The sequence below is a fragment of the Cebus imitator genome, unplaced genomic scaffold, assembly GCF_001604975.1.
Source record: "Cebus imitator isolate Cc_AM_T3 unplaced genomic scaffold, Cebus_imitator-1.0 Scaffold222, whole genome shotgun sequence".
In the NCBI taxonomy this organism is placed as follows: domain Eukaryota; kingdom Metazoa; phylum Chordata; class Mammalia; order Primates; family Cebidae; genus Cebus; species Cebus imitator.
Window position 1 is genome coordinate 2,340,393 of NW_016107537.1, and position 15,633 is coordinate 2,356,025.

Consider the following 15,633-nt stretch of genomic DNA (forward strand, 5'->3'; position numbering starts at 1 on the left):
CTGCTGGAAGGATCAGAAGACTTAATACCTGTGTGTGTTTTGGAGTTACTGGCACATATTAGATAGGGTTACTGTGAGTCATCAGTATTTATAATTCTATGACATGCTGGAATGTACATTGTCTTTAGAAATGAAACTTGTTTGGTTTTCCTAATTTCATGAAACCTACATTTTTCCAGTGCTATTTTCTTTGGGGAAGGAGCATGTAGATGTTCAGTGTTTCAACGTGGTGATGTTTAAAATGCCATCATTGTTTCCTTTCTGGTGGAATAGTCAGAGCCAGCTTAAAGAGAATCTACTCCAGAAAATTCCATATTAGCAATTATGTAGGGGCTGGTGCTCATATGCCTTAATGAATGACTTATTTGTTAGTGTATTGGGAATGGCTTCCCCCTTCTCTCACGAGCACCTTTTCCCCTCCGCTTTCCAGCCCATTGCCAAATGAGAAGGACTGAAGTCAATTAGGAATTAAGATTTAGCGTTTATGGGATTATCTTCAAATGCAACACTGCCCTGGGGGGACACAGTTCCACCCACCCTTCATGGTGGCAGTTCAGATTGCTCCTTTGGGAGCAGGCCTGGCTGTGTCTCAGGCCCCAGAATGTTCCAGAAGGCTCCTGTAACAGTGCCACTGTGGAAGAAACCACTGCTAATGTGGCAGGAAAGTGTGGCCCTACTTGGAGCCCATGTTTTCTAACTATTTCAAATTTCTTTCATTCATTCCTAGTGTAATTTTTTGAAATTAATTTTTATTTTCAGTTCTCCCAGGAATTAACAAGTTGATTTAATAAAAGTCTTCACAAAGAAGGTAAAGGCTGGCGTTCCACATAGAGAACAAACACAGCAACCCACAGACTCTGCAGAGCTCCTGGTTAATGCATTCTTCTAGTGGGGCCACCACACCCTTGGGGCCTCAGACAAGCCTCTTGTGGATGACAGGGCTGGGCTGAAGACAGTCTCTGGGGCTGTGCCTCCTCCCAGTTCCCCACTCTCCTCCTAAAGGAAATGCACTGTGATGAATTGCACAATAAAGACATTCCTAAATACTGAAAAACTAGCAGGCTTTGAACTCTCCTGGGGGAAAAACCATAAAAAACAAAACTGCAAGGAATGAGACTATTTGGCCAAATGGCCAATATGCTACAACTTTCATAGAGAACTCACAGCACTTGGTGTTGCCAGATGGAAAAAATGCCCTGAATTTCACTATAAAAGATCTGAGATACGGAAAAGGAATAAGTATTTTTTCTCTAAGATGAATCTAGCTGTAAATGGAGACTGGGTCTCATGTCCCCAACAAAATATGTTTTCCTTATTTGCTCTAAACCTTTAGGAGTATCAGAATATAGCCTGCATAGCATCAGGTACTAAGCCAAAAAAGGCTTCAAGGGCATCATTTTTCATCTATGACCTTGCCCATATCACCCCCCCAGAAACCTTGAGTTGGCCGAATGCAATCACGGCAGCCTTTCGTGGCTCCTTGAGCAGCTGCTAAGCATCACATGGATTCTGCGCATTCTCAGTGCTTCTCATACTTTAAAAATGCTTGAAGCCGTGGGAGGCTGCCCAGCCCTCTGCATCATTCAAAAGAAAACCAGGAGGCAGCAACAACTCTTGATTCTTGCAGATAAACATTCTCCAACAACTGTTAAGAGTGAGATTGCTCTACCTTCATTTAATTCTTTGGTGCTTTACTATTTGAACCTAGCATATTCCTGAAGTGCGAGAGATGGATAGAAAAGATGTAAGCCGTATATACTTAAAAACAGGGCACCAACCTCCCTAACAGACAGCTTTGAAGAGATGATGATTTTAGCTCTCTGAATTGTTATGTCAGAGGAATATATGCAGAAGGAAAGAGGCACTGAAATAGGTTTTACCAGAGCAAAGTAAACCTGAACACTTACAACAACGAGAAATATCTCATCCTTCTTTCTACTCTGAACTGCCTTGAAAAGAGCAAGAATTTCACACACGAGCCTGTAGCACATTACAAAATCCTAGTATGCGTTTGAAATTCAAATGCACATAAAGTTCATGTATTTTATTTTCCATTTGTTCTCAAGACTCCTAAATAAAGCATTTCCCCTGTGTGGGCGATCCTTGGGTCCCATGTGGGGTCAGTGTTTGGGTCTCTCTGAGAGGATCAGGAAGGCTGCTCTTCCAGGAAGGGCTGCAGGGACCCTGGGAACCGGACCAGCCCAGCTCACAAGTATGAAGAGAATGTCGGGAGAGGAAGTGGTGGCTATGAGTCAGCATGAGTCATCTTGTTCCAATGAGAATGAAGGCTGAGGTGTGCGCCTTTTTTTTTCCTTCTTAGTCGTGTGGACATCACTGGGAATGGAGGGAAATGAATGACTGTATGGTTGCTGCTTTTTAAGTTTCAAACTGACATTCTAGGCAAGCGGTGCCCAAGCCCGTGCGTGTCTTCAGATCTTCACAGCACAGTTCCTGAGAAGGTGGAGCCACCAGCCTCTCCCTGGTGAGTATGCGTCTGTCATTTTTAGGGTCACTTCTGCAGTTTGCCTTGGAGTCTGAGCTATGGGAAAGGCTGCTGCGTCCTGGGGGGCACACTGCATTTCTTTCAGACTTTGAAGATCTGTCTTTTTAGAAAAGTGGCTGCCTGTGCCCTCAGGCCCACGGTTACTGCCGTGCAGTGTGACTGTCAGGAGGTGTTTCTCAGTTCGTTGTGAGGATGCAGATGCCGGTTGCACATTATGTTGTCTTGGAAGAGATTGCAGTGCTTGGCTGGAGAATAAGCTGCTCGGGACTCTGAGAAGCCGAGGTGAAGCTTAGAGATGGAAGTGGGTATACTTGTGCTAACCCAGGGGTGCTGAGGTTGGCTGAGCTTCCGCTTCGCAGGGTGGAGGAGAGGCAGCTCATGAGCCATTTCTGGCCCCGTGGTCTGAACTGCCCAATTTCAGTGCAAGAAATACCAGAGAGGCAGAACTTTGGCTGCCTTCTCTAAAAGCATTTGAATGATTGCAGGAGTTAGTTTACATCCCTTCCTTTTTCTTAACATTGAAAGTCACAAACTGTGGTAAAATCAGGAAGAATGTAAAAATGCTGGGGGCCAGTGCTGGGGGTGGGGGGCTGGGGAGGGCTGAGGAGGGGGCCGCTCAGTCTTTGAGCCTGACTTGACCTTGATAGGTATTTCTCAGGCTGTTAGTATTCCGATGAAGCTTAGCTTTACTGTCAAGTAAAATACAGGAAACACTTTTTTAAAATGTTGTTCTAGTTACTGTAAATGAAACGGTTAAAATGTCATAAATACCTTATGATAAACATTTTTCAAATTTGCTTAAAAAGCAGCACATCAGTAGGCAGGGCATGACAGGGAGCTTTTTCAGTACAGTCATTTGAGTGTGTGGGCTTCCTGGGTTAATAATGAGTCAGCACCCAATTTCTAAAATTGGAGCAGCTAAGAGAATGTTCAGCCTGCCCCTTAGTACAGCACGGTGGCTGGCCGGTCCCCGCAGGAAGGCTTGGCTGCTGGATCTTTGGTTAAAATCGACTTTGGATGCCTCCCTTGTGTAAGTGACCAGCTCCCAGCTTGGGTCCCAGCTCCTCTGGGCTGCGGCTGAGAGGGCCCTTCTGCTAAGGGATCTGTATCTAAGGCAGGAGTGCGCACATTTGGCTTCCAAACTTTGGCTGATGTTGACGATTTTTAGGTTGTCTTGAGGGAACAGGTTGAACACAGTTTTTGAAATGAAAAATGTAGTGTTTAAGGCTAGGGCCGCTGAGGGCTCAGGCTGCATCTGAAGCCTTGAGATGTTCTGCTCGCACGTCACCCTCGCTGAGGGATTGGGCGGGAGACTCGGTCACCGAGTGAACTTCAAAGTTGGCGCTCTGCATGTGACGCATAGAGCGTGGGAAGATTAAGTCAGCTTAAAATGAGAGAGCAAGGTTCCAAGGAAGAAAACCTCCCCAGAACCTTACTCTTTCATAGATAAAGGAAGACAAATATTGAGAAAATTTAAAAAATAACATGAAACCACTGAGCTGCAAAGCAGCAGCTCCAGGATTAGATGCAGCCCTGGTGAAGGCATCCCCCACCAGGCTCTGTCTGGCCCGCTCAAGACTGTTTTTCTGTGTGGAGATAACTGTGGGTGAGGTCTGTGCTCTCCGGATCTCAGGCCCTGCCACACCCTGATGCCACAAAGCTTGGAGAGTGCGATCAGAGGGAGGCTCAGAAGCTGGGCTGAGGGCCTGCCAGCCTTGTGGGGCTGCCGTGAGGACCCTGTGGGTTAGCATCCGCCTGGCCCCCAGAACAGGGCCTGGATGGAGAAAGACCTCCATCAACACTAACTCTGCTAGGCTGTCTTATTAATCTGCCCTCTGAAGGCGTTTGGGATTTTGGCTCTTGAGTCTGCCCTATGGCTTTTTCAAGAAAGATCCTGCAGATCCAACGTGGGCAGTGGTTGTTTCCAAGGCTGCTAAGAATCCCGGCACCAACTGGGAGCCTCTGCAAGTCAGGCACCAGGCGTTTCTAAGCCGGGAGAATGGCCCCGCTTGTCTCTCTTGGTGAGTCCTCTTCGTAAGCCCTCGAAGACCTGCCACCATCATGAAGATGGGAGCCTGTAAAAGGCAGACTACCTCAGACAGCGCCTCAGTGTGTTGTGGACACCAACACTCTCTCATGCTTGTTTCAGAGATGGCGCCGGGCCCCAGACACATCCTTATCACCGGGTCCCACGTCCTTCAATCCTTTAAAGGGTTTTGAGGTGGCTGATTTTTATCCTAGACATTGATCATGTTCTTTCATGCAGAATTCGGGCAGCTATGTGGACACTAGGAGTTGAGTCACCTCTTACCCATTAGAAACAAGCCTATGGCGGGGATGATACGATCACTCTGTCATCAAGAGATAAGGCCTTGGGCATCCCTGAATATAGAGCATTTATTAACATGATTTGTTGCTTGGTCATGTTTCCCCAGCTACCAGAAGGAGCTGATGGTTAAGTGTGGATACAGGCAGGGGGTACAGAGTGAAACCTAGGGTAGAAGCTGAGCACGCCTTTTAAAGGCCATCGAACTGCAAAAATGAAATGCAGACAGCAATGACAGCTGGAAGTTGGCCAGCGTCCTGTTGTCGTGGTGTCCTCAGCCTAGAGACTGGCCTGTGGCTCACTGGGCCTGTCCCCCATGCTCTACCTGTCTCAGCACCTGGGCCTGGTGTACCTGGTCTACCTCATGCCCAGTGTTTTCTGAAGTACCTGATGGGTGTTCCACCCTTGGTTGTTGTGTGGTGAGCTCATCCCCATGTTGGGCAAATTACTTCATTCCTTGGTGTCCCGCCTTCCTCATTGTAAAATGAGAATACTCATAGCCTGAATGTTATGAGTTCTTGTGAAGATTTTATGACGAGCACACAAGTTACAAGGAGACACAATAATTGTTACATACATACTCATTCATTCGGAAATATAACAGACAGCTTAGTATCTCTACCTGGGTCCCTCTGCCCTGTGGGAATCCATAAAGAACTGATTCTCATCCTCCGAAAGTGAGATCCCTCCTGTGTCATCAATTACATGGCATGTTCTGCACTCACAGGACATTTATTTATTAGGTAAATGGGAAATCCTCCTTGGTTCTCTCCAGGAAACCCTGGGGTTCTAGATGTCACCATCATCATCATCATTGTCATCCTCACTGACAGCATCACAATAAGAACTCTCATTGCATTCAGCCCCAACCATATGGTGGCAACTTTATGGACATTCCCTTTAACCTCCCCCCGCCCCAATATCCACCCTGGAAGATAGGAGGGATGGCAGGTTCCTTAACTCACTCACGGCCACGGGACTCTCCTGCAGGTATCAGGCACAGCAACTGCTTCAAAGAATGCACCGGTGACAGGGGAGCCCCTTGCACTCACTCAGGACAGGAGAATCAGGAAAAGCAGGAGATCTGCAGGGCTTTGTGTGTAATCCAACCAGGCTGACGCCACAAGCCAGGAAACCCAGGGCAGTTTGCCTCAGACCTACCCTGGAGTGGAAGCAGCTGGATTCTGTCCTCACTCTTCCTGTATAAAGCCAGCTAGAGTAAATTTCTAGTCATCTAGATTCTGGTTATTTGGAAATGATCACAATATCTGGAGATGACTCATATTGAAAAATATTAACTAAGATAAACTTAAAACTGAACCCAGGGTGAACATAACATGGCCCTTCCTCGTCAATTCTGAAGAAGATCATTGAGGTTTGTGCAGTGCCTCAGAAGCCAGATGCTCTCTTCCATTCCGTCAGGGTCCTGGCGGGTCCTGACGAAGTACTGCTGTGTCCTTTTGATCACTCCGCCTTCTCCGGTGTCAACCTGTTAACGTGAAGCATTGAATGCTTTTTATGTCTCCATTCTGATTGTTTAGGCTTTGAATGCTGAGAATGATTGGCACTTTGTTGGTCAATTGTTGACGGTGCTAACTTGTGGGGAGTTTTTTTCCTGCTACTTCCCCCTTTGCCATAATCCAGAGGACCTCCCTCTGCCCCCAGTGCTGTGGGCCTGGCTCAGAGCTGCTGGGCAAGGATTGGACTCCCTATAGGTTCTGGAGGGTTCTGACTAGATCACAGAGCTCAGGCAAGGAAAAGCCAATAATAGATCAGAAGGAAGTTAGGCCATCAGGAAGGAGGAGTGGGCAGGATGCTTGGTGGTCTCAGAGGATTCCTTCTGGTGAAAAAAAAATAGATGTTATTGTACTTTGTGTAATCAGAAAAGCTAAGGGTGATGGCAGATCTTATCCATTGTGGTTTTCCTGCCTATCTTTTGCTTTTGGGAGTGATTACCCTGCAAGCGAGGGTTTCTGCTACAGGGGCTTTTAGCTCTTCTCTTCATCCTGTCCTTTTTAAAATACATTGGACTAAAAAATCACAGGATTTTCAACTATGGCAGAAAATGTATTATCTTAGTTGTTATCACTGGACAAATCACTTACAGAGCGTGAGAGGAATGTTTCTATTAATTCAGCTAGATACAAAGGAAAATTTGTAAAATAGCAAGGGCTCCAAAAAGAGTCAGGCTTAATTTCTCTTACACAGAAAAAGGGTTCTGTTGTCCTTTCTGTCCTGTCCTCAAACAGGAAGCAGATTTTCTGGGACAAGGGTCAACAGGCAGCCAGTTCATCCATCTGCCTACTCTGCCATCCTTAGCACTGGCTTCCTCCCTCCAAGTTATCTTATGGCTTCAAGTAGGCTGCTGGAGCTCCTGCCATCACCTCTGCATTCCAGACAGAAGAGAGGAAGGAAGTGGGGGACAAAAGGCAAAGCCTCCTAGATGTCAGACTCCTTTCCTTGAATCCCCAGCTAACCCTTTCAGCTTAGCTTTTCATTCACCACCCTATCTGTAAAGGAGCTGGAGGAGAAAGATGGAGGAGTGAGACAAGGCCCTGAGATGATGCAGAGCAATGAACGCACAGGAGGGGACCCAGGTCGAAGATGAAATAGCATCAAACACCGTCCTTCCAAAACCCACTGCCTCCACATGAGCACTGATTATGCCAATAGATAAGTGGTATGTGACAGTTCCAGCTTCTCTGACCTTTGATAAGGTTGAGTTATGTGAATAGACTCCATGTCCTCGGAGATGAACCTGTTCTAAAAATTCTAAGCAACCAGCCATTTGGCTCATTGCTGGAAAGTACCCTGGCTTTTGAAGCCAAGTCGAGACCATTTCTTTGCTGCACTCAATGGACATGGTCTTGACTCAGGAAGAGTTGGCTTTGAGGGAAGGGGTGGGTCTTGAACCCAGTCACAGTGGAGATTCCTGGTGTGCTGCAGAAGGCGAGAGTAGCCCCATCTCCCTGTGCCGGTCTCCTGGGGGAATTCATGATGGCTTTACATAATTGAGCTTATATATGTTTCACTAGAAAGACAAAAATAGGTGAGACTTTGTCTGCCAATTCACCACCACCTCCTTGGGGTCTAAGAGCCAGGCTGTTGGTTCAAAGCTGGGCTCCTCTGTGTATTAACAGTGTGGCCCTCAGCTCATCCATAACACCTCTTTGTCCCAATTCCACATCTGAACGATGGGGCTGATAATCATAGACTCTGCCACATATGGTTCTGAGGATTAAGTGAGACCACATGGGCAAAGGATCCGGAACCATGCCTGGCCCTCAGTCAGCCCTCAGTCAACAGAATGGTGTTTGACTTGTTTTTGTTATTTTATTGAGTACATGATAAATATTGGTTAAATGCATGAATGAAAATAAATCCTACTTGATTTTAATACAAAAATCAGACAGGTGATTTCTAGCTCTTTAAGTTATCCTCCTCCAAGTTGTCCAAAGTCCTTGAAGCCACCATCTCCCTGGTACCCTTCCTGATGCTTCTGGTGTGGGCAATGTGGTTATTTCACAAGGCAGACCCTGGTTACAGAGGCGCTAAATGATTTGTCCCCAGGTCCACTCACAGGACAGAGTCCTGTGATCCAATATCTGTCTGGTTGTCTTCAGTGCTCTGTTGTAGAGACTTCTAGTATGCATTCTCTTCAGCTTCCTCTGTTGTCAACCACAACCCTGTGTTGTTAGGGACAACAGTGTACCCGGTTTAAAAATGTATTTCCTGGTCTCCTTTACAGATAGGGTGGGCAATGAAAGCTGTAGGCTGAAAGGGTTAGCTGGGGATTCTAGAAAAGCTCTCTAAAGGAGCCTGGCATCCAACTTACCTCCTTCCCCCCATCTGGAATGCAGAGGTGATGGCTGGAGCTCCAGCAGCCTTCATGAAGCCGTAAGACAATGTAAAGGAAGGAAACCAGAGCTATGGATGGCAGAGCAGGCACATGGTCACAGGCCTTTGGGTGACCAGATACTTTGCCTGGAGATTTGACTATTTTTAGAGCTGGATGCAGATGGAGGAGGGAAAAATATTCCTGCTGAAATTCAATCTGCAGGTGTGTTTGTGATGGTATCAGGGTCACCTTTGTGTGGAGCTGCCTTTCAGGTCTCTGGTATAGAGGGTAAGGGTCATGGTCTTGGGGTAACGTCCAGGGACCCCAGTGCTTTGGTCTTTGCAGAGTACTTTCTTATGAAAAAGCAGAGTGTGAATTCCCTGGCAGAAAGATAAATGTCATTCAGGCTGATTCATTATTATACATTCATTTTCATTTATTTGTGGTTTTCCTCTGATTTTAAAATAAATCAAAATTAAAACACTTTTGCAGGCCCCTAACAGTATCACAGGCTCCATGCACTGTGCCCAGTGTGCCCAGTGGACATGTACGCCCCAGAAGGGCAAAGAGAAACCACAGAAGGGCTTGTGCTGGGCAGCATAGGCTGGTCTCTCCAGGGGCGGCTCCGGAATTGTGGATTACCCAGAGCTGTGTGCCGAGAAATGTGGACCTAACTCTTGCCTCTGAGGACGGCAAGTAGGCTTGGTTTCATGTACTGTTGGTGAGCCTGACGTCTTCAAGGCTCACTCAAGCTTTGGAAATGACAAGCAGGATTTTAGAACAGGATTCTCTGTCCTGTCCCTGTTTTATTTTCATCCTCCTTATTCCCTCTGTAATAATGTGCTATCCTGGCTCAATGTATTTGTTTAGTGGGTATGAATTCCAGTCTGTAATGCTAAGGTATCAAATATGTGCCGTGTCTTTAATCTAGAAATCTCTAAATTATATTAAACCTGCTCCAAGCTCACCCTGCCCTACCTCACCCCCTCCACCTGGTTATTGGGAGATTCAGATTCTGTCATTACTGGGGATCCTTGCTTGTTGCAATGGTCCAGGTGTCGTCAAACAATCTTGGGTTTAGGTGATGCCAGGAAACCTGTGTGGGAGCATCCATTGTCTGCGGTGGCTGCTACCATTGCAACTTTGACCCCTGGAGCCTCAGTGCGCTGGGGGCTCTGGGAGCTGCTCAGGCCTGCTCCAGCTGGGTGAACCCCACACTGCTCATGATCTGTCCTCTAACCACAGGCTCTGCTGCTGCTGGAAATGTGTCACTGTTCTCCTGGCCACGGTGTGAGCTCCCAGTCTTAGCAACTGCATCAAGCAATATCTGATGGGGCACCCTCTGTGTGCCTTGTTCTGCTTGCTGCTGGCTGCTGCTGGGCCTCTCCCAGCCTGGGCCTCCTGTCTCAGTCCAAAGGCCAAAAGACGGCAGTGACAGTAGAGGAGGCAGAAACAGAAAACTCTCAGAGGACCAGGGGAAGTCACAAGGTGGCTTCCTGTGGCTTCCCAAACCTTCTAGCACAGCACTGTCAGATAGAACCTTCTACAAGAATGGGAAAGTTCTGTATCTGTGCTGGTTGAGGCAGTGGCCACAAGCCACATGTGGCTACTAAGCAGTTGAAATGTGGCTACTGTGACTAGGAACTAGATTGAAAGTTTTATCTAATTTCAATTAATTTTAATTTAAATGCCACAGCCTCATGTGGTGAGAAGCTACCAGGTTGGACAGCACACATGTGGAACACAGACTCCTGATCTGGGAGCTTTGAAAGATGAACTGTCACTCTGATGAGGTGGAGGGCCTGAATTGAGCCCTGTGTGGCACTCAGTAAGTGTTCAGAGGGGCTGGGGACCCCTCCAAGATGCACAGTCCCTGGGTCAGGAGCAGTGGCTAGTCAGGTCGGGGTCCTTGGCCTCTGCCACGAGTGGCCATTAGTGGAAGCCTCAATGTCTCCACCTCCAGTGGGCTCTCAGGCCTCACATGCCTGTGCCAGGGTAAGGGAGCCTGTTGAGGAGGACGCCCTGGCACCCAGAGCATCTCTGCTCTTTGTCGTGAGGGTTCCCTTGGGCTGGGGGCCTCAGATGCAGGGCACATGCAGCCAGCCTGTACAGCCTTGTGGCACTTGCATGTGAACTTTCCTGCATGGGGTCAGCAGCCTTATTCTTGTTTGTGTAAAGCCATTCCAGGAACTATAAATAGTTAGATTGGCATACAGAAGCCTCAGGCTTTGTTCTTATTAGTAGCCTACAAATTCCCCAAACTTTACTCTTTGGGTTTTTTAAGGGAAAAGCATTACACTATGTTCAGGCACAATTGACAAGAAACATACAAGCTGTGGGTGAAATAAGCAGACCCGGGACCCCAGGCCTGAGCCTCTTTTCTCTCCCATGCCCTGCCTGCTAAACTTACCTTCAGCACAAATGAGGTCCTTCTGTGTGTGGGATCACGGACTGAGACACGGGGTTGTCCCTTCCCTGAAGTCACCCCTCAAGTTCCCCACATGATTTTACTCCTGACTACTCCCCAGTTTGCTGTAGTTTGCTGGTCCATGTGATCTTGGAGGGGCTCACGAGGCACAGCGATGAAGCCACCACGAGGGCTGAGCCTCAGCTCAGCCAGCTGCTCACTGCACGCATGGCAAGTTACCTAACACCTGCTGACTTCAGTTTCCTCACCTGTAAACTAGGAATAGAGGAACAATGAGCACAGAGAGTTGTTCTGAGGATGAAAAAGTTCTTGCATGAAAAATTCTTAGGAAAATGCTGCACGTAGTAGGTATTCAATAGCATTAGCTATTTGGATTGGAATTAGTGGCTTTTTGCCATTTACTCCTGACCATAGGAATTGTTCTCTGGGCCCCAGGTCTCTATTCCAACAATGATCTCTCTCCTCCAGCTCTGGTATTGGAGGAGCACCGCAATCCTGCATCCGTGTTTCATTTGATGACACACAGGGGCAGCGTTAGGTGTAGCATAATGGACATCTAAGGGAAGAGGTTCAATTGTCTGTGTGTTTAGTTATTTATTCATTATTCAATTAATGTTAACTGAGGCCTGTCAGGACAGGTGGTAAGCAGTGCGGTTGTGAGGGGGGCTGTTAGGAGGGGAGACCCAGGTGCTTGTGTGCTCTCCTATATGAATATGGCAGCTAGTGCAAGGACATGAAGAGGTAATCAGGGACACTCTGAGGACGTTAAAAACTCTATTGATGTGGAATCAGAATCCCTGGGCCAGTCCTGCCTTCCTCTTGCTGGCTGTGTGGACACGATCGAGGGTCCTCTTTGATTCTCTGTGATGCATGGGCGAGGTGACCCACAGTGGTGGATGCTCAACCATCCAGCATGGAGTCATCATCATTACTTAGACCCTCTTCACTTGGAATCACCATTGTCAGTGTGAAGGGCACTTCTCACCATAGAAGCCCCTCTCTGTGAGCCCTCAGAGGGCTGTCTAATCCATAAGCCCTTTCCCTCCCTCAGACGCAGCCCAGTGCATCACTGCAAAGCGCCAACTAAGAAGACGATCTATACATTTTCCAGACCCTATTCTCTGGCACATCCATGTTTTGGACCTAGCTCTGCCCCCGAGGTCATATAAGCATAGCTGTGATGGGAAGGATGGTCATAATTCAACATGCTCATATATATCCATGGAGCACATATTCTGTCCCAGAAACTGCTGAATGCTTGCATGAGCCCCAGCTCCTTCCCCACCAAAGCCCTTCCAATTGCATGGGCCTCACCACTTGTGTTCAAGCTCTTCCTTCTCATGGTTCCTGGAAAGACTCTTTACATGCTGAGGCGTTTAGCTACCCTTGACCTTGTGCTGCCTTCCACAGCATCTACTTGGCCATTTCCAAAGTCCCTCTCCAGGTGGGCACAGTGACCTCCCTTGTCTGGTTTTTGGCATCCATACCCATCTGCTGGACCCGGGCACTGCACTTGCACTGAGCTGACCTCCCTGCCTCTCTGTGTGGGAACATGCTACAAAACCACATCTCTCTAATTCTGCATTTTTTTGTTGTTGTTTTTTAGAGACAAGATCTCACTCTGTCACTTAAGCTGGAGTGCAGTGAAGCAATCATAACTCACTGCAGTCTTGAACTTCTGAGTTCAAGTGACCCTTTACCTTAGCCTGCTGAGGAGTTGGGACTACAGGCATGTGCCACCATGCCTGGCTAACTTTAAAATACTTTTTGGTAGAGAAGGGGGTCTCTATGTTGTCCAGGGTGGTCTCAAACTTCTGTCCTCCAGTGATCCTCCTGCCTCTGCCTCTCAAAGTGCTGGGATCATTCTGAATATGAGGTGGTGACTTTTAAAAAAAAAAAAAGTTTTTATTTTTAAACCTAAGTAGAACTTTACGTTACCCTTGGTGTTGTCTTTTAGATTTAGTCCATGTATTCTCTAACATAAAACATGAGGCTTCGTGTCACCTACAACTTGGAGTGGTATCCCCTTTGCATCTTCACCAGAAGACCACTTGGATCAGTGAAGATCAAGAGCAGAGGCCTGTGACATCCACTAGCCATTGTCTTCACTGCTGCCACTATCCCAGTGCTCCCTTGCTGCACAAGTTTCACTGAGGGGGTAAAGGGGGTTATGAAATATATCATGTGTCTGTGATCGTGATCCCACAGACAAATGGGGCAGGTGGGATGATTTAGACACTCAGCCAGCCTTCTCCTGGCAGACGCCCGTCCTTCTCTGCTATTATGTCTTTCCTCCATCCTCAGGCACAGGGAGCTTTGAGTGAGGTTAGCTAACTTCAGGGCGGCTGTGAATTAGATACTGGCTGAAAGTTACCTCCAACACCCAGAGCATTTACATGCTCGGCTGTCAGGGATTGTTGTTTTCATTGTTTGTACATAGTCACACCCTCAGTTTATGGGGGAACGCATTTGATTCAATTCAGATATGCCTTTCCAGCTGGCCCTGCTGAGCCGGGCTTGACAGGCACATGGCTCATCTCATCTGCATTTGGCAGTCTCTTTGAAGTCCCCAGAAGTGCCTGCTCAGAGTCATTCTCTGGAGGAAAGAGGTGAGACACAGAATGAGTGCAGACTGCCACCCAGCCGCAGGAGAGGTGACTGCACACAGAGGTTCCTGGTAAGGAAATGACTCACCCGCCGACTGTCTCACCTGTCCGAAGTGTGTGTCACCTGCTCTGTGTTCACCCACTGGGCTCATCAGAGGGACACTTGGACAAAACAGGAATGGCCACTAGAGAGGGGAACAAATACTGCCCCCAAGTCCTCACACGCCCTTTAGAGTAACGCAGCCCCTCTCAGCACGTCCTCACTCCCACCTGCCCTCCACTTGCCAGAATTATCAGAATCTCCCAATTCTAATTTCTACCATTCTCTGTGAAAATGAAAAGTTAGTGGCAGGCAATGGACACCTTACTGAAGTAGAAATTGTTCTTCACATGTCAGAAAGTAGTCCCAGAGTAATCAATCTGGGAGTAATCTGAGCAAACTGATTCAAAAGATTCTTACAATCTCCCAGTCTTCTGCAGAAGTGGCACTGTTAGATCCTCATGTTTGAGATTCCAATTGCTACCTGATGCAGGACTTGCGAGAGATCAGTCATGCTGCTTACACTGTGTGCAGTGAATCTGTGTCATTCTGAAGGGCCTCCTAGAAGCAGCAGGGATTGGAGAATGTATGTCTTTTATCACAGTCATTCACATATCCACCCCATGGGGGTTGAGGACTATTAACTCATGTTGCAGATGAATAAACTGAGGCTTTTGAGAGTTTGAGGGTGCACAGCTTGAGGTAGAGTTGGAAGTCCCAGCATCATCCAAGACACCATGAATCTCCAGTGGCTTACACACATCCAGGTTTGCTGGATCCTACTTTCCAAGACCACGTGCAGATTAGGAGCCTTCAAACAAATTATTTCCAAGGGTGGACATCTTTCTTTGTAACCCCTACCCTGGCAATTCTCCATGACCTCAGGGAGTCCAGCCAGAAGCTCTGTGATGAGTCCTGGGAGCTCTCCTGCCAAGACAGGTTCTCTAGGTACTCATCTGGAAAAAGGCGCTCATGACAGGTGGTGCCAACCTTCCACGGATGCTTTTCAGCATCTCTTGAGATCAGCATACAGAATTTCTCTTCTACTCTGTAAATGTGATGAATGAGAGAATGGAATTTCCAGCTTGAATTTTTCTGAATAAGATCCAAAAATGAAACTGTATAAAAAGGTATCCAGGGAAAAGCGCACACCCATCCCCATCTCCCTTCCAGTTCCCTCCATAATTTTGTTCTCAGTTTCTTATATGTCCAGTCTGAGTTTCTTCATGCAAATATAGTAAGGAAAAAAATTGGGGGGCCTTTTTCTTTTTCTTCCTTATTTTCCACAAAAGCTAAAAAAATCTGTTTTGTTTTGTTTTGTTTGGAGACAGGGTCTCACTCTGTTGCCCAGGCTGGAGTACAGAGGCAAGATCAGGTTCACTGCAGCCTTGGCCTCCCCAGACTCAGGTGATCCTCCTCCCATCTCAGCCTTCTGAGTTGCTGAGATTACAAGCATGCACCACCATGCCTAGCTTTCTATTTTTTGTAGAGACAGGGTTTTGCTGTGTTGCCCAGGCTGGCTGGTCTCATCTCCTGGACATAAGCAATCTGCCTGCCTCAGCCTCACAATGGTTTTTTTGTTTTTTGCTTTTGTTTTTGTTTTTGTTTTTAGATGGAGTCTAGCCCTGTTGCCCAGGCTGGAGTGCAGTGGCACGATCTCGGCTCTCTGCAACTTCCACCTCCTGGGTTCAAGCAATTCTTCTGCCTCAGCCTCCTAAGTAGCTGGAATTACAGGTGCACACCACCATGCCAGGCTAATGTTTTGTATTTTTAGTAGAGACGGGGTTTCACCATCTTGGCCAGGCTAGTCTCAAACTCCTGACCTCATGATCCACTCGCCTCAGCCTCCCAAAGTGCTGGGATTACAGACATGAGCCACCGCATCCAGCCTC

General features: G+C 47.4%; 1 long non-coding RNA gene across 1 annotated transcript in view; it reads left to right on the forward strand.

Moving 5' to 3' along the window:
• Nucleotides 1-2,153: 2,153 nt before the first annotated feature.
• The window catches only part of LOC108318654, a 67,381-nt gene continuing 53,901 nt past the window's right edge, over nt 2,154-15,633 (forward strand). The window contains exon 1 of the long non-coding RNA XR_001831220.2: nt 2,154-2,482. This is a non-coding gene — a long non-coding RNA (uncharacterized LOC108318654). The remainder of the gene's footprint in view (nt 2,483-15,633) is intronic.